This window comes from Thunnus maccoyii, chromosome 10, assembly GCF_910596095.1.
Source record: "Thunnus maccoyii chromosome 10, fThuMac1.1, whole genome shotgun sequence".
Lineage (NCBI taxonomy): Eukaryota > Metazoa > Chordata > Actinopteri > Scombriformes > Scombridae > Thunnus > Thunnus maccoyii.
In genome coordinates this window covers 10,826,704-10,851,554 of record NC_056542.1, presented here as the reverse complement: position 1 = coordinate 10,851,554, position 24,851 = coordinate 10,826,704, and the positions used below count along the sequence as shown (strand labels likewise).

The 24,851-nt window shown below is 41.5% G+C and overlaps 1 long non-coding RNA gene across 5 annotated transcripts in view; it reads right to left on the bottom strand.

Moving 5' to 3' along the window:
- Positions 1-24,851, bottom strand: part of LOC121905787 — a 97,319-nt gene that overhangs the window by 32,262 nt on the left and 40,206 nt on the right. For 3 of the 5 annotated variants that reach the window (XR_006098464.1, XR_006098467.1, XR_006098468.1), the window contains one exon: positions 5,738-6,060. The exons of the other annotated variants lie outside the window; for them this stretch is intronic. This is a non-coding gene — a long non-coding RNA (uncharacterized LOC121905787). The remainder of the gene's footprint in view (positions 1-5,737; positions 6,061-24,851) is intronic. 5 annotated transcript variants of the gene reach the window in all.

The window sequence follows — 24,851 nt, the reverse complement described above, 5'->3', positions numbered from 1 at the left end:
TTAAAATAAAAGAAGAAACACCCTCATGAGGCCTTTTACAGATAAATGAAATAATTAGGCCTAACTCCCCAGTGGCCTTTACCATTTTATTTTATTTCAAGGGAAATAATTAGAGATTTTTTTTTTTCTTTTACAAAGCTTCTGCATTTTTTTTCATCTTTAATCTTTAATCAGTGTGGAACATTTCCCTTTGGGCAATAAGGTGCTTTATTAGAAGATGTAATATTGTGTAGCATCTTGAGGAAGCAAGCATCATGTTTTAACCAATGTAAATGCTTCACCGCTGTAACCTTCTTCATCAAACTAATGTATTTATATCTGTAACAACGCAGGTAGTTGTGAGGTAGGAAAGCTTGTTTTAATTGGACCAACAGGTCTGAATCGAGTCCCATCTGTGGTGTGGTAGGGACTTAATTATAAGCAAACATGGCTACTATCGATACACCACAAAACCGCAGCGAGGAAGAGGGTTAAGAATAATCTTGACGCCCCGCGGGTCATCGCACACTGTAAACAACATGGATTTATCCAAAAACAAGACAGAGAAGAAACAGAACATAACAAGTTGTATGAAATCAATATGAGCCAAAGCAAGAATCAAAGCTGGAATAAGGAAAATCAGGCTAAATTGGACTTTTTGTTGTGCTTGGTCAAAGATAGTGCAGCTAGAGATGAACCTCAGGAGAGAATGGCAATAACAGAGTAATACTTTAGAAGAAATTGAGGGCCCATATCTAGAGAAAGTAAATTCAGGTCCTTATGACCCTACACAGTGGACAAAGGCTTAGGTTTGAGGTACATTCTCTGGCCCCTCTCATGAGCCCATAAAGCCATTTTAAAGTAGAGACAGCCATGACTGCTAAGCCAAGGGATTGAGGGAGAAATTCAATGTCTCAGCGTGTTGTTCGCCTCCAGTTGTGGTCCATAACATCTAAGGCTAGCTGCTTGGCTCATCTGTGATCCAAGCTTCCAGGCACTTGCATTAATTGAGCTCATAATTGAATAGTTGTCTTCATTAGTTCCAGTCCCCTGCTTGCGAGTCTCGGTTACGGATTACTGGGGAAATGTTTGCGCTAACGTCTTCATGGAAAGCTTATAGGTGAACATTCTCATCCTCCTCAGCTCATCATTGTGTCGTTATGTCACTGATGAGGAACGGCTGTCACTCACAGCTGACCAGTGACACAATGTGTGTTCCCGTAGCAACCGTGGCTTTTCAAGACACCAAAGAGACACAAAACAGCCATGAGGAGGCGGCTTGTTGAATGGAAACAATCGACCAAAGTCATTAATATTCTTGTGGAGGTTCAGGCTGCTACACAAAAGCTTTACCTGCAGGAAGGCTCTTCCAGCAAATATCACCTCAACGTTAATCTCATCAACGCATCCAAAAATAATTCACAAGATCTATAATTTATAATCAAGATGTGTGATTTGAATTCAACAACACATTTCATACTCATATAGCTTAGAGAGGCATAAAAAATGATCCAAATATCCAGGAGGCATGGCCAAGTTCTGGCAAGAAAAATTCCAGTTTGATTGAGAGGGAAAAACAGGTACACAAATAAACAGCATACATAGAGACAGGCCAGACATCAGCACTGTGATGTGCTTGAGGTCGTGCAGCATGGTAGAGAAGATAAAGGGAAATTAAAGGAAAGGTCCCTGACCCTCTCCGATAGCTCTAAATGCCTTGCAATTTTCCACAGGAGACGAAAATCCTCCTCCACAAATGAAGGGCTGCGTCTGACCTCTTCCAAGAGCGCAGGAAGTTTAAGAGAGGTTGACAAAAAAAAAAGCAAGACTCAAAGAGAGGCGAAATGGTAATTTGACTTGCGAACAGACATTTCTAACCCCTTTAAGGTGCATTTTAATAAATCCTCTGCAATTTGCATCTCCTGCGCCCAGCCAATTATTATGGCATGCGTCAGATTGAGGCAACATCTATAGAAAGTCTGACACTGTCAAACGGGCAAACAATATGAAGCCTAAAAAGGTGGCGTCCCAGCAAGCAGGCCCAGCTTTCACGCAAAGACTTAAAGACAGTTGTTCCCCTCATTAGAGCATCATTTTGCAATAATTATCTTTAAGTGCTCTCAAACTTGGAGAGGTGAAACAAACTGTGCAGAGCTCCAAGTAAAATTATGACGGGTAACTAGAAAAAACCAACAAAAGTGGTCGTCAGACATGCGCTGCATTGACTGTCAGAGCAAATCAACTTCGCCCTGGCGCTGACTGACATATTAAACAAATTTAATCAAATGAAATTTAGGTGTGATTTGTGGCTGGTGATCAAGCCACACTTTAAATATCTTCCACTGTCTGCCACAGACACCTCACATATGTCTACCTTGGAGCACAGACACCTTTCTCCTCTCACCAAAACGGATTCACCCATTTCCTGGTACCTAACAACTTCACAAATAGGAAGTGACTGCGCCGCCCTGGAACAAACAACGCCCGAAAGCATCAAAAATTGATCTTATATGAATATTCAACAAGGGAGCACAAGAAACTGAATTCCTCATTTTCACCTTCCTTCCTTTCCACCATTGCAGCTTTTTCTCTAACTGCATAATTAATGTGTGAACAGCAAAGTGTGAATTTGTTTGTGTTGCAAAATAAAGAATGATGGGAATTTATAAAAAGACGACAACTCCATTCCTTTGTACTCTTTAGAAGAACATTAGGGTAATCAGAGAAGGAGGTGGATTTGTAATCCATTGTGGCTGAAATTAAAGGATGTATACATATATATTTCTGTCATTTTTCCTTCACTTATTAATCTGTAACATCAGAGAACTACAAACCTGCCTTGTCCTTCTCTGGTATGTGACTGGCTGGTGTTTTTTTTTTTTTGAAAATACAAAAGAAAAAAAGCTGTGAATTCTTTCATAAATTCCCACCATACTATATTATGCAAAATACATTTACATGTATGTGTGTATATAAATATATATATATACATATATATATATATATATATATATATTCCCAAACAATATTGTTACTTTTACATTACTGTTGAAAACAAAGTTAGAAACTGAATGTTTAGTAAAGCCATGCAATGCAAGCTCAATGCCTAACATTACTTCAATCCCTTGTTTAGTCAGGCTCAGCACGTGTGGTGTGACGTAGGCTCAGCAAGACACACAGCACACACGCACACACACACACACACAAACTGTGTCCACCCACCGACATTATCTCCTCTGCTTGTTAATGGGGACAGCTCACACAAACGCCCTAGCAGAAGTGAAAAATCTCCAGCCCCTTGCTCAGATTTGTTCCCCTGACATCAATCGTTGATCCTGTAATTTTTCCGACCTTTCGGGGGTTTTTGCCCCAATCGTTGATGTGCTTTTAAAATGTATGTTTGCCATTTGCCTCCCAGTATACAATTGGGTATACACATAAAACAGAGGAGAAAAACAACTGGTAGTCAGGGGTTTTGCAAGCTAAAAGGATTTTTTTTTCTCCAAAAGGTACATGGATACCCTGAGGAATAGATTTACTGGCCTAGAATCGACTGTCAAGATTTGATACATTCTGAAGTTTTGTAGAGATTTATCTAGACAAATTAATGCATTTGTGAGTCCTTCCCATATATGTGCGTGTGTCTGTGAAAAGGGAGGAGGGAAGTGAGAGCATGAGGGAGTTAGTATGCTGAAGGTAAGTCAGTGGGCCGGCAGGTAAGTAGGAGACAGAGCAGAGTAATCAGGCTGCCCATAGCCCAGTGGCACAGAAATCACACACACAAACACACACATACACACACTCACTCCTCCAATCGTTCATTTTCCTAATGATCCACATAGCAGCAGGAGGCAGGAAGCCATGTTGACTGGTAGACCTCTGCTTTAACCCTCACTCAGAGCAGCATTACTAATGATACTGTCTCAGTCTCACTCGGTACAGTGTGTGCCAGTTTCTGAACTTTTTTTGTGGTATTCAAAGCACAAGCTAAAAGTTTACAGCAAGTAACACACTGAAAATTCCTTTTTGCTCATTTGGCTTTGCTTAAAGTCTTTTCACTTGAAAATTAAACGTAATACTGAAGCTGTTTAACATGCACTCCACCACCAGTTCACACCTGGACCACCATGAGCTCCTAGTATGTCTGTTACCACATACAGCCTATGACCCTCCTCTCACCTCATTTCTGCTGACCACAAATTCTCGGTGAATATTTCTGGGAGGGGTAAAAAAAAAAAAAAAAGGGAAAACTTTAACCCACGCATTCCAGCAAATATCAGGACGGCCGCGGAGGCGAGGTGGCCCTGGGTGGCCATTAGGATGCAGTAAGCAGCGTTTCCATGCAGACACCATCTCCACATGGAAAGGTCACCTCCCTCCCTTCGCGGGTAAATACGCAGACGTATACAAATGCTGTTGCGTGCTGAAATGGCTCACCTTAAGAAGGCATTAGGCTCTCTTTCACTGAACTTTACATCCCTCTCGTCCATTATCTTAACTATTGGCATTTCAACCTCTACCAAAGTAGTGAAATGCTTCCAAACGACGCAAAGCCATTACATCCACATCTTCAAAATCCAAGAGAGATTTTCATTTAGCAGAATTTAAACAAAAAATTTGAAATAGTTTAACTAGCAATATGATTTTTTTTGATTGCCATTCAGTGATTTATGTTTTGTCTTTTTATAAACTAAATTGATGCCACTGTGCCATCCTGTACGTTGTTATTTTTTTGAGTAAATTTCACTCCAAGTGCTTGAAAATATCAAATGTTTAATGAGATTTTAAAACTAAGTATACAGTCTACTCAGCTGTCTGTCATTGCCATTATGAAACAGCAGAGCAATAGGGAGTGACGCTGATTGACCAACAGTTCATCCTGTTCGACTTGAGATGTGAGTCAGTGTTGTTCTGTGCGCTTTTATTCCCCTTTGAGTTCTATGCGCTTAAGGTTGACTATAAGGCCCTTAGCACCCAACATGCCTACTAGGCCCTGCAAGCCTCGCTGCTGTCAAGTCACATCTAGCCAGTAGACTAACCCGTAATGTCAGTGCCCCGTGTCCACTACCAACACACCTGAGCTGGGGCACGCCTTCTACTCCAGCCCCGAGCGTAGCCGGGCCTAGAATGGGCAGTGACTGTTGAAGAGGTGCAGGGGGATTAGGTCATACTACAGGAAGCTTTTTTTGTAGAAATGACGGGTTTGGCAGAGGAAGTGGAATATTTAGGACAAGGCTTCTCTTTCTTCTCGTCCAATTCTCATCTATTTCTGTCTGTTTTTACATTTTTTGTATAAAAATAGAATATTAAATGCCAGTAGGTTAAACATGCTGGGTGAATGAAAAAAGCCTCATTCAGATCTTGACATTAAAGGATATGTTCATATTTTGTGAAGTCCTTCTTAAAACACATGCACATATGCAGATAAATTGACTGTAACTTTGGAAGACGCCCACTTGATTTAGTTTAGAATGCATTTTTACACATGATGTGGACTGTGGATTTTGTTCCCCATCACTTATATTGAAATCGCTGCAGAAAGGGATTCTTTGCGACCAGTATGGGCAGGAGGAACAATTATAATAGCCAATTGCTCTCATTGTACATCTGGACTGTATTGATTGAGCACTGCTTTAAGACTTGGAAAAAATGTCCTTTAATTCACTTCTTCAGTGCTATTTATTCATATTTATTCTACTTATCTTTTTTTTCTAAGCTTCACAATTTTCTTTGTGGATGGGAATGAGGATTTTCTTACCTTTAAATTCTCATTTCTGTGTTTGTCTTCGACTTTCATCCATTGTCTGTCCCCCTTTTCCCCTTTTGTTGCCCGTCTTTCCTTTTTTCCTTTTTGTTATCTCTATCTCGCCATCTCTCCCAGTCCCAGGGGATGGCCTTCTTACCCCTGGCACCAGATCCCAGTGGATGCACGAAAGCTCCGCCAATGCTGCGCTAGCAGCTCTGTGGTTAGCTTCTCGCGCTGTGCCGAGCCTGTTCCCGTGGCACGCTCTCCCAAAGGGAATTCCCACCAGAGACAATGGGCAGCTTACCAGGGTAAACAACAGCCTCCTCCATGCCAGCCTGCCACAAAGGCACAGACAGAGAAAATGGAAGAAGTGTAAATATAGCACAATACTGCATGGTAGCAGAAAAACCAGCCACAATACACAAAGCCAAGTCAGACACAGCCTCTCAGTGCTTTAGACATTTAGAATCAATGGCAACACAATCACACTCAAAATATGTAATTGTGGCTCCAGCTGCCTCTTTGATTTAGTCAAACAATTGCTTTAGTTTGCTGGAAAAATCTATAAGAACTAATTCTCAGTATCACCAGTAGGAAGAAAAAGAGTCTCATCAAGAAAATACAATGAATTATGGTGCAGTTGGAACCCAAGTGCAGTGAAAAAAGTAAGCCTGTCTGATGTCACGATTATGTCAAAGCATTTGTGAGAGGGGCTGATATAAAAGGATGGTTTGGTCTTGAAATTCATATCCACTTACTGCCAGAGCAGGCCTGTATACCTCTCCAAGTAATGGCTGTTTACAAGATAAAAGAAGAGGAAAAATAGCCACTTTTCCCTGCTCAGACATGAAATCCTCTTATGAAATTAGGCTGATAAAAGGGCCTTGTGACGTCGGCCATTTTTCCCCATGTCAAGAAAACCTTGCCTGTGAGCATTATTAATGGCATCCTTGTGGCATGTCATTTTTCTACATCACCAACGCGCTCCTAACAACAACAGCAGAGGGCTGGGCCTGCTAGGCGCTTTGTCAGAACAACAGTGAAGTTACCATGCAGCCCTGTCAAGCTCCCCGAAGCAGGTACGACCTGGGAAGAGCCACAAAACACACTTTGCCGTGTGCATAAAAGCCAAGGGTTAATTTTTGTAGGTTCCTGGTTGCCTTCAGAGGGGGTAGAGTGGAAAAATGAAGCGGGGTTGAAACAAATAGCAGCGTCGGGAGAGACGTGTGGCCTTCGCTTAAACAGAGCCATAAATCAGCGGACTGACATGGAGAGAGCGAGGGAGAGAGAGGGAGTGAGGGAGAGAGAGCAAAACCATAAGTAAGACAACAACAGCATAACATTACCAATGTTTAGCCCCACCAACCTACAGGATTAACTCTTCCTATACTTCTTTTATACTGTTTATTTCTGTTTACTTTCTCTTTTTTTCTAGCTAATACAGCAAGCATGTCTCACTATCTTTTCTTCTCAGGTGGGGTCATATGCGAGTGTAACCACTCATTCACGTGGCCATGTTGACCCCTAGCCTTTACCTTTATTTATTCAAACACATACCTCCAGCATTGTGTTTGAGATGCACAGGGGACATACTTTACAGAACAAAAGCTGCTCATGGTTAAACCATAGAACACACCTCACGTACATGTTTTTTGAGATTTCTTAAAAAACCCATGCAAAAGAATTAATGTGTGCTTAAACTTAAATGAGTTTCTCTGTACAGATGTCTGTATACACAAGTGAGTGTGCACGTTCATATAGAACGTGTGCCTCCACCTGACTGTGCATACAGCATCTACCAAAACATAGACGCAGATTAACAAGCCTCTTTGGAGCTGCAAAGCGGAAGGGGGTGAACATGCATGTGGATTACATGTAGCGAGCATCATCTTGCAGTGATGCTTTTAATGAAGTCCAGTGTGTTTAAACCTGCATGTGTGAAAAGGCCCACACCGCGTTAGGCTCTAGCATGCCAGGCCATAAGGCTTGCCAAATCACTAATACATTCTGGGTCGGTCCGTAACCCCAGGTAGGGGCAGAATCTAGGAGATATCTTATGCACGGCAGTGCGTGTTCCAGCTGCGACCCACCCTGTGTCACTCATTTTGTCCTGACTTGTGAGGGATTACCGCAGTGTGGGCTTGTGCTGAGGTGGCAGAATAGAAAGGGATAAAAACGAGGAGAGGAAGCTATACCAGGCTGAACATGTCTGTGTTTTACATATAGGCCGAATCTCCAGGAAACCTGTAGCATTTAGATCTGATCCTGCTGCGGGAGATGTTAATGTATGTCATGTATCGCTACAAAAGTGTGTAAGAAAGAAAAGAATGGAAAGATGGGAATGTGGGTTTTATAGAGGTAACATGGTAGAACTGGTTTAGGTAAAGCTGGATAAATAAAATAGGATAGTCACAGGCATTCCAACCGCATGCTTTGAAAGTGAACCTAATAGTGCGTTTTCAACAACAGAGTAACAGGAAAAAGGAGATTTAGTGTGTTTGTGTGATATAGCAAAGCATCCAATTGCCTCCTGGATTTTCACAGTTTAGGCGCAAAGTATGTGCAAATTATTTCATTCACCTGACACCAAAGAACAGCGGTCGCCTGGCACTTTCAGAGAAAATTAAATTAAGCGCCCAGAAAATTTTAGAGGAAAACTTGGAGGATATAGAATGGATTTATGGCTTTAAATCTGATGGAGCTTGATACTAATGCGGTATAAATCCTCAGCTTTCATTATAGTATTATATGAAATGCATTGGAATGGAGCGATGGATCCTATTTGACATTCCGTTACCAGAGCAGTTGTGCACAGCTTCACACTTAAGCCCTTTAAAGCTAATACATAAATGTAACATTACATATAGCTGCACCGCTCAACAGCAGTTTTTTTTTCTGACTGAATCAGCAAACACATGAGCTGATTCTCCCAAATGGTTTAATTACTCAAACAGATTGAGGAGCGTAATGATGTTTTGCCTCTCCAATGGCAACAATGCTGCTAATCGGCTCAGCTATTATTCTGACAATGAAAATGAATCATAAGATGCTTGTTCCTTTTTTACAATATGTTAATGTTGCACACTGTAATCGACTGGGCTCATGGAACGATTTAGAGGAAAGCACTGCGCAGTGAATGTGTTCACAGAATTTCCATATGTGACATTGAGATCAAAGAAAGGATGCCACAATTTGTCTTTCTCTTATAATTTGAGGAACTTCCATGTTTGGAGGGTGAGCTGAAGTGAGGATTCTCTTTTTCCCCCCTTACTTGTAACAGACTCATCCACACACATAGACACTAATTTACATAGTCCAAATTATGAAAACTAAAAAATGGAAATATTGATTACAGGACTCCCTGCAGAAAAAAAAATACTTTTTGGCTGGATTTCAACAGTGAAATGAGAAGTCACTCAAAGACAAACACAAACAGGCTTTCCAAATGTATTTGGAGAATAAGGGAATTTCAATTTGTCTTTTTTCCAGCGCAGATTATCATCGATGCATCTGACTCCTACTCAGTCCACAGCGGGCCACTGAGGAAGACTGGGCCCTCACTAGTCTGTCTGTACTGCAGGTGGTGGGTGCTAGATGGGGTCTATTTTGTCCTGTGTCATTTGATGTGGGGGGACGGCGCAGATGCATTGTGCCCTATGGCGTGGCTGTGGCGGCAGCACGTATGGGCTCCATTGTGCTGCGATTATGTAGGACGAGCACGCCGCCTGCTAATCCGCCTGTGGGAGGGTGCATGCCTGTGAATTATTGCACTTTCGTAGAGAAAAAAGAGAAGAAGGAAGAGAGAGAGGGAGATGAGGAGCACAGGAAGACGAAGGAGAAGAAGAGGAGGAGGAGGAGGAGCGAGAGACACAGAGAGAGAGAAGCCCCCTTGGCTGTGATTATGAAATGGTCTGTCACAGATTAAGGCTACAGGGATGCAGGCAGAGATGAGCCAGAGCCTCCCACAGACACACTGGCTAGTCAGGCTGCTTCATTGAGCTTACCTGAGGTTATACACGCCTCGCATCCATCGATGGATGTACAGCGCACACACACACACACACACACACACATACTGTGAGGAAAAAGAGGGAGGAGGGGAAGGCAAGAGAAAATGAGAGGGAGGGAGAGATTGAGAACGAGGAGAAAGCGTGAAAACAAACATGCTCCAAATAGGCTTGCAATTGAGAGAGAAGGGAAGAAAGAGGAAGAGAGGGAGAAAGAACTGTGCCCAAGGAAAAACACAAGAAAATAAAAGGGAAAAGGGAGAGAGGGAGCTTGAGAAGGCTGGCAGTCACAAAAGGCAGTGACTAAAATAAGACCTGTGTGGCTATTGTCTGTTACCAGGAGGGCTTTGGTGATAAAAAGCCCACGCTATTTGTCTTTCTTTTGCCTTGCCCTCCTCGAGAGCATAGATACCTGGAGATGTTTTTCCAACCAGAGATAGAGGAGCGAGTATGTCAGGAGAGAACTGAGTGCACTATGTGTTCACAAAGTGGAGAATTGGGTGTCTTCTGCAGGTTTGTATAATTATACTGGGAGTCTTTATCCTAAGTATCTATTATTTTCACGGCTGGCAGATTCAGAGGTGTGCAGCTTTGTGAAAAGGGTCAGAAATACTCAACTCTTTACTGATTGATTGACAACTACAGGCTGCACAGTTCTGTCCAATCACACGCTCCACTGTCAGGTTGATTCTTCCTCCTGCTTCAAGTGGGAAAGAAAAGCCGTTGCCAGAGTTTGTTACAGCAGAAACATCCGCATTTGATTGGCAGGCCGGCCTTCTTTCAGGACAGAAAGAGCCAATCAGTTTAATTAGCCCAATGGTATTTCCAGGTTTTGTATCTACAAGGCTGGGATTTGTGAGTAAGGATTTAAGTTTCAGGCTTTTGTTTAAGGATTCACTAGGGCTTGCAAGTACTTCACTGTAAGTCGGACAGGAAGTAGATGTGCATCAGACAAGCAATGGTAAGAGTTTTATACAGGTGTAGACAGGTGTTATTTTCCTCCACATGTGTTGGGAAGAGGCTAAAAATTAGTCATATGGTTGTCTACAAGAAAATTTATCTCTGTTGGCCTGACACTGAAGACGTCAGCATAGTTCAAACAGACTGCTTGTCAGATCACATCTGAAACTACTTTCCCTCCTCACATTTCTGATGTCATGGATTGGGGTCTGTATCCAGCAATTTTTACAACTTTCCACAACCGACAATCTGACAAGTACGGACACTTCACACAGCAATTAGCCCGGGGTGTGGAGTTGAAAAAGTAAGCAGGATTTGAACTTCTTTCTCAAGCTCTTCTTCATGCTTAAACATAATTATTTGTCACTTTTCATGTTCACAATCAAGTGCAACACCATGAATGTAGTTATTAGGAGAGACTGTCCGAAAGTGCATGTCATTATCTCCATTTGTACGATTATCATATCTCGCACCTTTGAACCACCAATGAACTATTCTGGCTTTTAGATGTGTTCAAACAAAACTTCATACAAACAAGCTTGTTTCAAGCAAATCATGGCTTTAACCTGGTTAAGAATTTGTTCCCACTTGGGCTACCAATGCCAACATGAAATGCATACACATGAAAAAGTGCTTTGGATTTACCACCAAATGGCACAAGCTATATCCTCTCAATGAGACAGGCTGGATAATTGTAAATCTACTTTTCTTCAATTTTGTAAAACGACCAAAACATAAGTAGATACTGTATGTTATCACCATGTTTCCTTGGAAAGTAAATAGCCACTTTTTACATTTCTATAATAACATGCTCTGTTTGTCTCCTCAAGCAAATTTAATTAATTTGCATATTCAGTGTATTCATCCGTCCTCCCATAAGCCTGCTGACTGGATTTGCAGAGGAACTTAAGGACACAGGACAGCACTTTAAACAGCATATTAAACATCTGACCCTATTGTGCCCATACTGTGACATACTACTCCTTACTCATCAGACCATATTAAATGAGGGACAACCCTTTGAAAGTGGTGAGTTATTACAACATCTCGGCCTGACATGCCTGTGACAACCCAAGCTGATGTCAGATAATTGCCCTCGTGCTTGCCACTTAATGAACATAATTACCACGTTCTTCAGTGTTCACCCCGTGATTAATTGTTACAACATTTCTTTGTTGGGTTCCGACAAATTACTCGTACCACCGTTGCCATTTTCACATCAGGCAATCATAAAATACGCAAGCAGGTGCTCATAAAGACAGCCTAGAGCCACTTGAGAGCCATGTTGGGATTATTGAAGGAGGCAGAGGAAGTTAAGGACTCACCAATCAGTCAATTATAATCATTGGGGAAAGGTTTTTGAAGCTGCCATTTCTCTAGGAAGGGGATCTTATGAGCGCTGTATCTGGGAGAAGGCAGTACATGTCAGTTAGCTGTACACACACATGCACAAACACTCAGAAATGCAGTGCCTTATTCAGAGGCACACACAAATAATATCAAAGGATCTAAATAACTACAAATGCTTCAGCAATCATTGGTGCGCACATATAATCTCTTTGAGCTCCATGACACCTGTCAACTCAAACCAAAACGTGTCCATACAAGTCAAACGGAAGAAGTTCTCATCCAATTCTTGGGCTCGTGTTTGGGGGCAATTAGCTTGGGCATATTTCACAGACGACCTAATTGAGAAGCTGTCACCCAGTTAAGCAAGGCTTGTCTTAAGAGCATTTGCTTAATAAGCCATGGCCTAATGCAATAAGGTGCCTATTCCCAATCAGCCATGACAAAGTCTAATTTATGCCAGGCCAAATGAGCAACGGGAGAGGGAGTGTAGGGGCAGACTAATGATCATGACCATTGGAAAGTGTGAAGAAAAAAAAATACAGACTCTGTTTGGAGCGATGAGAACCATCCCACCCAAAACACAGTTCTTTGCCCCGTTTGAGGAGGAAGATGAAGAATATGCTCAGCGGACTTAAGCGAGGGGGCCCAAGGGGGCTTAGTACCCTCAGTTGTATTTTTTGCCCCCTCTGTTTAAGCTTTATGTATCTATAGAAAAATAGCAAAAACAACAAAATTATAGGCCATGGTACATGTTACTATATTAGCTGTTGTTTAAGAACAATGGATAGCAATGCTGTTGTTTCAGAACCATGGACAGCGCTGTTTGTTGTGTGTAGGGGTGTCTGTCTGTCTGTCCGTCCATCCGTCCGTCTGACAGACAGACAGTTAGATGTTCCGTGTCTTAGCCTGCTTGCTTTTCATGGTTGTAACTAGAACTTTTGGCCCTAATTCCATTTTCCCCCCATTGTAGCAAACCACAGACAGAAAGGAAACGACAAGGACGTGAAGGGACAGTCAGAGAGAGATGGAGAGACAGAGAGAGACAGAGAGAGAGAGAGAAAGAGAGAGAGAGAGAGAGAGAGCTGCAAGCCACACACAGCTGTTTCAACATGCCTACTCTTGCTGATTTTGACAGAGAATCTTTCATAAATTCAAAAAATATTTAGCGCTCTGCTAGTGCCACATTCTTATGTAAGTGCTCTGATTAATAAATGTATTCTTTGATTTTGAAACAGTAGCCATATGTTGTTGTTATTCAGCCTTTCTGAGGCTATTGCATGGTTAAATCAATGAATTTTATTTTATGAAAAAAAATTGCCATCTCGCAATTTTTAACAGCCCCCTCAGTCACTTCAATCTGGCGCTGGGCCTGATGCTCAGTAGAGCCTCATGTCCAGAGGAACGTGCTTCTTTTCTTTGCTTCGCACCTCCATGCGCATATATTCATGTATGTATACGCACAAACACAGTTTCATGTTCAGACACACACAGACACATGTATACAGTACGCACAACCCACAGCGCTTCTGTGTGATTGATTCAGCGAAGCATCAGATCGCTCACTGTGACAAATAGCTGGCTGACAGCCGAACACAAAAAAGCCCACACCCTAACACCTAACCTGTGAGGGGGACTGGGGGCAAGGGAGGGGGCTGACCTAGCAGCAGGCCTCCACAGCTGTCTCCATCATACCTCCTTTTCTCTTTCTCTAGCCTCTTTCTCCCTTTGTCCGATTCACTTTTTCTTCATTACTCCCTCCTTCTGTCTTTTTTTTTTCTTTTCAGCTTGCCTTTCTTACTTTCTGCCTTTTCTTTCCCTTCCTACTTCTGTATCCTCGTCAGTATCTCTGTAAGGTATTCTGTCCCTCCCTCTATCTCTCTCTCCCTCTCCTTCTCGGGGAGTGATAGATTCCCCCTCAGTTCATTTATCCTGGAAGCGGAGGAGACGGCAGTGTGATGTGATCCATCTCGCCGGCGATGGAGGGAGCGCTGCGTCCCTGATCACAGGCCCTATCAATCTCACTCATAGGGGCCGGATCAGCGCTGCTGTCAGACAGCAGACACACATGGCCTGTTTGCCTGCCTAGGACTTCCTACTGTACCTAGTGCACTAGCACTCACTGGGGATCTGGCTGTAGCTGAGATAGGGAGACCCACAGAGGGGATGTTGCTGTTTCTGGACTCCAGGCATGGAGATACTGTAGTCCTACACACCCAGAGACTGCTGGCAGGACTCTAACAGAGGTGAAATGAGATCAAAGCAGATTTTATCCACTTGATTTACATGGGAGAGATACTGTTTGGAAAGTTCAAATACCATTTCTCTTTTTAAGTGGATTGTAGTGGATTTTATGACTGAACTGAAGAGTCACTCTCTACTTTTAGTTCAGACAAAATGAGACAAAATCATTATTAAATTAAATGATTAGTTGACCAACTAATCTGCAATTGGCTTTTTTTCTGTTTTAGATCAATGTGATTTAAATATTGTTGCATTTTGGACACTCAATTTGAAATTATCACCTTGAGCTCTTGGAGATTGTGAAGGACACATTCCCTTTTTTGACATTTTATGGAATGAATGATGCAAAAGAAAGTTTGATTTCCCCCATACTGTCAGTACTGGGTTTATTGCAACATTTTGTCCATAGACCTTCAGGCTGCAACAACCAATCAAAAATGAGTCCGATTACAAACACTTGAGAGAATTACACCATGAATTTAAAAGAATCCCTAAAAAGAGTTATCTTAAGCTCTAAAGAAAAGAAAAAAAATACTGGACAGACAATGCAAAATAAATAATTCTTATCAAGAAAAAAAGTTCAGATAGGAGAGGAACCAGGAAAGATCGGACAACAACCAATCCAAGTCACATATCCAACGTGGAAATAATCTTTATAAACCTGAAGAAAAACAAATCATAAAGAATTTATAGAATAAATTAAACTTTTAAACATTTATTAACCAAAAAAAAAAACAAAACAATAAATCCATTAATTGAATAATTAATGGTTAAACAATGGTTTGAACCACTCAAACCATTCACCCACCATGCAAGCAATAACAAGAGCCCTACACATATTTAATGGGTTTTCGACAATGAAATTAATATTATGGTACTATTTTCATACCATTGACTCAAATATTGGCAGTATGAAGATTACTATTTGAGCAGTCACGTTTCATGCCATGTCTGACCATATTTCCCAACACACATGCCATATGCTGTATCAAAACACATCAAACTCTCCTTGACACTCAAGTACACAAAATCACCCTCGCCCATGACATAAAACCACCCTTTACACACACTCCCCTTTACACACTCTGACACCCCTCAAAAAACACTTCCCTGCTGACGTGTAACACTCTCATGCACTCATCCACAGACACTTCATAACCTGACATGCATCACCCTGACACGCACACACATGCACACATCCACACACATCAAAAGCAGTGGGCTGTAAAGTGCTGTCCCTATCCACCCCAGACAGCGTCGACCAATCAAATTAGGCCTGATCAAAACATGCCATTCAAAGCCAGGGCTGGGGCAGGAGGGGGGTGTGAGGGTGGTGGGGGGGAGCATTCAGGGGAGCACAGCCAACGCTCTGACCTTGGGAGCAATTAGCATGACCAGAGAGAGAGAGAGACAGAGACAGAGACTGGAAGAGAGAGAGTAGGGGGGGGGGGGGGTTGAGCGGAATAAAGAAGGAGGTAATGCAAAAGCACCCCCACCTCACTGGATCTGCAAATAGGGGATGGAGCCCTCTGAGGGCCCACTCAGCACAAGGCCCTGGTCTTACCAACCTCCACCTCCTCCTCCTCCTCCTCCTCCTCCTCCTCCTTCGCAGCCTCTTCACCCGAGCCCCTTTAACTCCCCCGCCACCTCCCAGAGTTCCCTGATGCGAGCCCTGGGCCCGGGTCTCCCCCTGAGGAAGCTGAGGCCTCATCCCTGTGTCTTCTTCAGACTTGCTCTCATTAGATCCTGCGTGTCATATTTGATTTTGTAGGTCATTAGGTGGCATAGAATCGCTATGTGTTTGAGGTAAAATAATAGTGTGGTGGATTTTTTTTTTTTTTTACATATTGCAGAGTTCTTTTGCTAATTTAAAATACAGGATGAATTAACCATCGTAAGATCAACAATGACATTGAGCTCCTTGGACAGACAAGTACACACACATACCTCCTCTACATACATATTCATTAATTATCCAGCAATTTATCAAAACAACAGTGAATCAGTATCTTCAATCGTAATATCGATATCTACTTCCAATCTTTGATAATAAAGCATTGTCTATCAATGTCATCAAAGTACAGTGATCTCCCTTTGGGTGCTCACTTTACAAAACCTGTTTCCGTTGAAAGGCTGCAGCGTTAACATTCGCCAGCTGTGTTTACACAACCATATATTCCTCCAGCGTAGGAACAGCGCTCGTGACACCCCACCCCAATCCCTCCAACTCCCCCTCCCCGATCTACCTGGGAATCTAATTTCAATTGACTGCCAGACAGAGGAGGTTTGAGGTTAGAACCATACAGTAAAACGGCTGGGCAGGGCCGCCTAAGAGAGGTGCGCAGGTTCAAATTGTTTTCTATAAGTCACCTCTACGGGGGATTTGTGTTTATCCCTGGCCATTGATTTGTTGCTGGGGTTCATTGTGTAAGATAGGGAGAGAAGGGGAAGGAAGGTAGACCAAAGAGGGGAATCCAAGAGAGGCCAAGAGAGGGTCTTCGTCCTTCTCGTGGATCTCCTGAGAGAGGTGGTGTGAGAGAGGGAGAGAGGGATACTGATGGAAAGATGGAAAACGTGTTAATTATTTTATGTACCATATATTTAAGACAATGTACGTGGAAGGTTTGAGCATATGTCGTACTGAAATTATTAGTTGCCTTGTTAAGATTGTTTGAAAAGTTTAATTGTTTAAGTCGACAGCAGAATCTTAAATATGAGGATTTGCTCTGTTCTATGTATCGAAAATGTATTATCTGTGGGTTTTGGACTCTTGGTCAATCAAAACTCTCATTTTTGGTCCTCAGAACATGTGATGGGCATTTTTTTTACTTTTTATTCAAAAAATTTCTTTAGACAAAATGATGAATCAATGCTGTAAAAAAACTCAACATATCTTCTGATTATAGACGCATTAGTTGCAACCCTAAACGTGTATACATATATATTTTGTGTACTTATGATTGAGTTGATATGCATCTGTTTCCCTTGGCTACAAAAAAACTTGCCTTAGAGAACAATAAGGTTAAAAAGTTGAGTTGAGTTTCAATTTAAGAGGTTAGTGGACTAGAGTCTGTCCCGTGTCTTTCAGTAACATAACACACTACCTCACAGTCAGCCAGGCTTCTCTACCATATCATGTGTCACTACATAGTCATTTTATATGTAGCTTTTTCTGTGCCTTTTCTCACTTTCACCTGGCAAATTCCCAAGCAGGTTATAATATTCATGCACATACACACTAACAAACATCATGCTTTCATTATGTTATGCTAAATACTTTGGCATCAATCTGACTTTGTGGTATTATTTTCTTCTTTTCTTTTTGTCTATTCTAGTTTTGTCTTTCTGTTACAATAGGATATTCCTAAAGGGGGGGATTTCCGTTTCACTGTATTGTTCTACCAAGCTCTTGTCATTCTGCGTCTGTTGTTCTCGACTCATAATGCTGCTGTGATGCTCGCCCCATGACTCGCCTGTTTCAGTTTCACTTAGTGGCTTAATTACCACTGAGCGTCTTCAATGCAAATGACGAGAGACAAATGGAAAACAAATACAATCAACACACTGTCTTATTAACCAGGTTGTCTCCATGTGTGTTCTGTACACTACAGTGTGCTGATGGAGAGACTGTGAAGTGAATGTAAATACAGGTTTGCATATGCACACAATACAACATTGGTTTATAATTGGTAAAAGGTAAAGGGATATAGGAAGCATGACGCAAGGCACTATTAGGCTCATCACTTAGTTTGAACAAAGTAAAAAGAAGAGCAGCCAAATGCAAAATAGAGGGGGCTGCAGTCTACCACTGCATCACTGGATTGGTTTTTATGTTAAAAATGGAATTCAAACTTAAGAGTCGAGAAAAAGATGAAGGTAAAAAAAATTATCATTATAACCTTTATTTCAGCTCGGAAACACATTGAGGTAGAGACCTCATTTACAATGTAGCCGAGAGGGCTGGTGGTAAAAATATATACATACACAAGAAAGAAACCAGATGATTACTTTTAACTGCGACTGACAATTAGTTTAATTATTGATTTATCTTCCAACTATTTTCTCCATTAATTGATTAATCATTTGGTCAACGAAGAGTCAGAAAATAGTAAAAACTGCACATCAAAATTTCCTAAAGTCTAAGCTGACATATAATTGCTTGTTTTGTCTAGGCAACAATCCACAGCCTAAAGATATTAAGCTTATTATCAAAGGAGTTAAAAAAAAAAATCAAATATGTACTATTAAGAAACAAAGTTATTTGGCACATATGCTAAAAAAGTATTCATCAAAATAGTTGTTGATTATTCTTTTGCTGATTGGCTACACAATAAATTGACTTTAATTTCAGCTTTAACATCAGGTACATTTAATTCCACATATTGCACATAAGTGCATACCAATATCTTAATTTTTTAATTCATAAAATAGAGCATAAAGTCTTTCCCAAGCGGGAACTGTAGCGTCATCACAGATTAAGTTTAAATATTGACTATATAGCAGCATTCGTACTTCAAACCCCAACTGGTGAGAAGTTACAGTGGTGAACTATTTATGGATGTGTTTTGGTATATGCTTGATCACTCATGCATGTTGTGGATTTCATCAAGGAGTGTGTATTCATTTGTGTTTGTTTAGTTTGGGGAGCTAGCCTCAGCTTGACAGTCATCTTGAGGGGCCTGCTTGCTATACCCATAAACAAGATGGGTCCAAATTAGCCGCTCAGAAAGCCTGTGGCCTTGAGTGGTGCTGTCCTACCCCCCAGCTACATTATTGAGCAATGCTAATGATGCAGGCTCTACTCATTTACTCTCTCTTCAACACCATTTCACTGGCTCTCGTATCAGATTTAGTCAAGCTGACTTTGCAGCAAGCGTTATCATTTTAGATTTCAACCCCTCCTTCTCCAAAAAAAAAAAAAAAAAAAAACACATACCCAGTGGGAGTGGGACTCTTCACTCTGACTCTTGCTGACTGACTCTCTCTCTCAAGGTTTTGGTAAGCACTGCTGCTCCTCCAGGTTTTAATAAGCAGTGGAGCAGAGGGTTTCTGTGTGTGTGTGTGGTTTGTGTACATGCGTGGCTGTTTGTATGTGAGCGAGTTTGAACGGTGAGCCGGTAACGAGACATACACCCCCTCTACCACCACCACCACCACCACCACCACCAACGAACGCCGCAACACTGTTTACTCTAGCAAATCCTGAACGAGGCCGCGGTGCTCCGAAGAGAGCTTTGCTCCTGTTAATTGGTCATTAAAAGTAGTGGTTTGTGGGCCTCACTAAATCTTTAAACAGGCCATGAAATAATAAAAGGGGAGGTTTGTCACCGCTGTTAGTTCCCCAGAGCAGGCAGAGAGGGAGAGAGGAAAAAGAAAGAAGAGCAGGACTCGGCTTTTGATCATTATCTGCAGAATTAGCATGACTGATAATAATTGCTCTGTTCATTTCAGGCCTTGTAAATACATCGTGGATGTGGGGCTGCACGCAGGCAGATGAAAGGAGGTTGTCATTGATGTGTGAGGGGGTAGAAAGAGGTGGGCTTGAGGGGAAGATTGTGGCAGTAATCATGATTAGTGAGAAAAATACAAAGTCTTGTTAGACACAGGTTCAGGCAGCAATAGCTTGTTGTTCCTCACACTGAACATACAGTAATGCACATGTTTGACACTGGGTACTTAGATGTGTGGAGATGCATTGTTGTATTCATCTCAATAAGAGCAAACACTACTGAAGAAGTTGCAGAAACAGCGATGAATATGCACACTGACAGTCCTCTACTCTTAACAGTAGTGATATAAAAAGGAAGTCAGCTTTTTCAAAGATTACAACAGCAGGATGGAGACAACAGGTGTCAAAGCATATACAGACACATGCACACACACATACACACACACACAAGCCATACCGTGTATTGTACCCTCCTAAGCCCTGTGAGAGTAATGATTCTGTTATACTTGCATGGCTTCTCATATATTGATTTGGACCAGGAGGAGGCCCCTCCCGCAGGGGCCCCATTCCTCGGCTCCTATTGTGCCTGCGTGTGCATGTGTGCAAAATACCAGCAGTTGGTGTGTCAACAGAGGCTGTGTGTGTGTATGTATGTGTGTATAGAGGAAAACGGAAAGAGAAAGAAAGAAGTAAAGAGAAGCGTATGGACCCTGGTTCTCCCTGACATCTTTGAGTAGAGACCAATCCCCCCTCACCCTCACACCTTCTCACACACACACACACACACACACACAAAAGCACGTAAAGACACATCAACACACACAGCATATGAACGTGCACACCCTCATTGTTGGGGTATCAGTTCAAGCCGTCAATAATGGCGCAGTGGACTGTGAAGGGACAGGCATGACCCAGACTGCCCATGGTGTAGAGTTTATGCTTATGTGTGTGTGTGTGTGCGTGTGTGTAAAGATCCATGCAAGCACACACCAAAAGAGACACACATACACACAGATAAAGAGAGCCTGATCGCTGACCTATATGACCTTTCCCTCTTCGCCACCCCTCTTCTGTCTGTGTGTGCACTGTCTTGTGTGTGTGTGTCCTATACAGACCCCTTTTCCACCCCTAACCCCCCTCCTCTCTCCCCGCTCGTCCACCCAAACCTCCCATTGTTTCCTCTCCTCCCCTCCATTGTCTCAGCTGAGAATGGAGGGATGAGCAGCCGATGAAAGAAGGATGCTGATGCAGAGAACTGTCTGCTGGAAGGTTCATCATACAGGCTGTGGCAAAAATAATGGTTTGCTGATGTGTTCTTTGCCAACACTCAAAGTGAGACTGCAACAGTGGGTAAAATCCATCTGGGAGCAAATTACCTGCATCACTACCATTCGTTTTTTTTTTTTTTTTTTCTCTCTTTTAATTGAAAACAAATTCACACTTTATTTAATTAGAAATTAGCATAACTCTTTTGCCTTTTTATTTAATGCACACAGACCTTGAGTAATTTTCATGTTTTAAGCTGTTCCCCCTTTCACAAGTTTTACATTTTCAGTCCCGAAAGTGTTGATAAAACAGCAGACTTGATTTATTTTCTGTCCAATCATACACATTTTCTTTCTCTTGTTTTCAATGTAGCAACTATTATACTGTGTTTTTGAATGCCATCCATCATGCTTAACCTCCCTTTTATTGCAGAACATTGAAAATGCATCTCACTTAAAGGTAACAAAACTTAAATTTGTCTTATTGCTACTTTGACTGCTGTATTTTAAGTGAAACGAACACAGGAAGGTAAAACATGATTCTACCACAGAAGATACATTTGACCTATGAAGTAATATTTTTAAAATGGGCCTGTAAATTCATATGGCAGCTAACTAGGTTTTGGCTGCCATCTTCAGGCTGTTGTGAGTATTACCCTCCTAACACATAGATATGATTTACAAGCCCTCAAGCTACACATGGTGATTGCTCCTTCATGAAAATTAGACATCCCCACCCCTAATCTCCTCTAATTTCATTCAAGGATTTGTAGAAGCCATAACCCTAAGACTTACACATAATCATTAAGTGTGGCATCTGTTTACATAAATGCACATCATCAGCTAGATTTTTTGAAGATTTATACACATCTTAATCATTTTCCTCAAAAGCATGAATGGTTTATGTCTGGGAAATGAAGAGTCACCATATAAATATATGGCATGCTGAAGGCGAAATAATCACAGTGGTTTAAACCATCACAGAGATATTCACAGAAATAATGACTCTATTCCCAAGTACCTTTCAGACCAATTCAACCAAGTTTACCATTGGAACAGCTCAGGACATATTTTTATGTACAAATCTATCTGGAGCATTAGGTACAGTGGAGAGATGTGTGTTCCAAATCATGCTCTCAACCCTCGGGGAGTTGTGGTATTAAATAAGACCTACCTTTGGAGCATTAGTGGAATTCAATATGTGCAATGTAATTATTCTGCTCAATAAGCCACTGGAGGAGGATATTCCATTTACTACAGTACACGCTCTAAAGCAGGTAGATTCAGGTGCTGTTTTATGTTCATACGATATACGCCAACATGCTACTGGTTAAAGGGAAAAAAATTACACATACATTTTTAAACAGGTTTGCTGGTAGTTTGTGATTAAGATGGAATACCATTTGTGCGTTTTTAGAGCTGTTGGTAAAGATCGAGAAAATAACAAGTCTAAAAAAAGTCTAATTATAAATAGATTAGTGTTACATGGAAAACAAATCCACAACTGCTGAAACAATTAAGTCGATCAGTCAATTGGCAGAAAATTAACTTACAACGATTCTGATACTAGATTTATTGTTCAAGCAATTCATCAAGTAAAAATGCCAAACAACCTTGGCATTTTTAGCAATCTTGGCATTTTTGCTTGAGTATATTTGGGTTTTGAGATGTTAGTTAGACAAAATAAGATAAGTGAGGACGTCACCTTGGCCTCTAAGAAATTGTGATTGTCAATTTTCACTATTTTCCGACATTTATTAGACAAAACGAATAATCGAATAATTGTAAAAAAATAATAGACAAATCAATAAGAAAATATCTGTTGCAGACTTAAAAGCCTTAACACCCATTTATCAGAGCAATACAGAGAGCAGAAAACATGTCAACAGGGATCAAGGCATATCTAAGTTTAAGTTATTTTAATGCAACATAAAGCAGCTTTAATAGGCAATGACAATAAATACAAGCGCTACAGTGCTGTGGCCTATCTGCAGTATCACCAATCCAAAACATGAAGAGCGCAAGTTTGAAAAGAGAGAGGGGAGGGGGGGGTGGTGGTGGGTGGGTGGGTGGGGGGGGGTTCTGTGTTTCATGCTGTCCCAGTTGCCTAAAGTGATTCTCTCAATAATGTATTAGAGCACTTGTTTATTATTTACTGTTTACACAGCTCAACTCATGCTGCTTTTGTGGAGTGACATTCTCACCCGTGCCGTCTGCGCAGAGCAGGCGAAACACAACACGCGGCGCAGACAGACAAGCCGGCCCCGCCAGCTGAAGCAGGCAGCCAACCAAACCGGGCGGGCAGCCACCCGCTCGACGCCACACTCAGTTGATGCAAAGGCACTGGACTGAGAAATAAAAGACATCTCGGTTCATAGGAGCCGTTGTACATGCATCCTGAGGTTGTCAAAGAAAAACACACACATGCACAGAGGGGGTTGGAAAAGGGTGGGCGTGGGGGGGGGGGGGGGGGGTTGAGGTGGTGCTGATCTTAACACTGTATTTATGCAGACACCTAACTGGCCATCACCTCACTCATCTGTGTCTTCATTTTTATTTTATTTTATTTTAAATTGGTCCATGTCTGAATTAAGAGAAGGGTAGTGCTAGGCTGTGTGATGTGTACGATAGCAAGCGTGCCAGGTATGAAAGGATATTTCCTGTACTGAAGTATTGTATGTCATGTGATGTGAGTGTTTTCTTGGCCTAAGACTTAAGTAAGAATGACATAAAACTGCTTTTTCTTTTTCCAAGGTAATGCTAAGGTAGTAAAAACAAAGAAAATCCCATATTTCTACTAAATGATTGAGAATTATTTAAATCCTTCCTCATGCAGGATGGGTTTTGATCCCAAAAAACAATATGATTTAGGGGCCTAATATTAGATCTAAATGTTAATAAAAGGTTCACCACACAACCAAAATTCAAAACACAGGATTAAAACCTGCTTTCGTTCCATAAAATCCGAGATAGAAATGTCTTCAGATCCTTCGAAAGGTCTGTTTAAATCAGTAATGTTTGTATATTCAGCAGGAAAACATGACAATAATCAATTATCTGTTGATAAACATTATTATTTTTCATCTACAACTCAAATGCTGCAATTATATATAAGTGAATATACCCTACATTGGTAGGATCTAAAAGGTAAAGATCGGGTCTTTAAGGAAATAAGAGTTATGAAAAAAAAAACATGATTTAAGTCATCACTGAGAAAGCTAAATGTTTCAATGATTACCTGCTTCTTGGATTAAATAAGTATCTTGATGTTAAATATAAAATAGAAATTATCCTCTAATTATCCTCTCTTACTTGCGCAGCAGATTCTGCATCTCTTCACAGCACATGTGAAGTGTTTATTGGGGGTAGAAACACACTTATATGAGTCTGGTAATTATGAATAAAAAAAAGTCTATCTCTGGTCATAGCAGACAATAATTACATCCTCTAGTGTAGACATTAAAGTCAATCAGTTCCCAGGCCAATTTCTTTAAAAAAAAACATAGAGGTAGACACTTGTGCGCACGCACACACACACACACACACACACACACACAAGCACAACAGACACTTACTGTACCCCAAAAACAAAAACAACCACACACACACACACACACACTCACACACATGCAGCATTTTCAAAGTCATAAAACGAGGGGACTTCAAATGCAGCTATTTGTTTGGGGCCTGTTGTCGTGGGAATAGGCAGTGCGACTGTGCTGGTTCATTAGAATTCCTTTCAAGTCGTGGAGTGCGGCCTCCCTGTGTTCCTCTCCCCATATTCCCTGACCCCGACGCATCTCCATGGGGCTGAGGTAGGGCGGGGCACAGGGAGAGGAGGGGGAGGTAAGGGT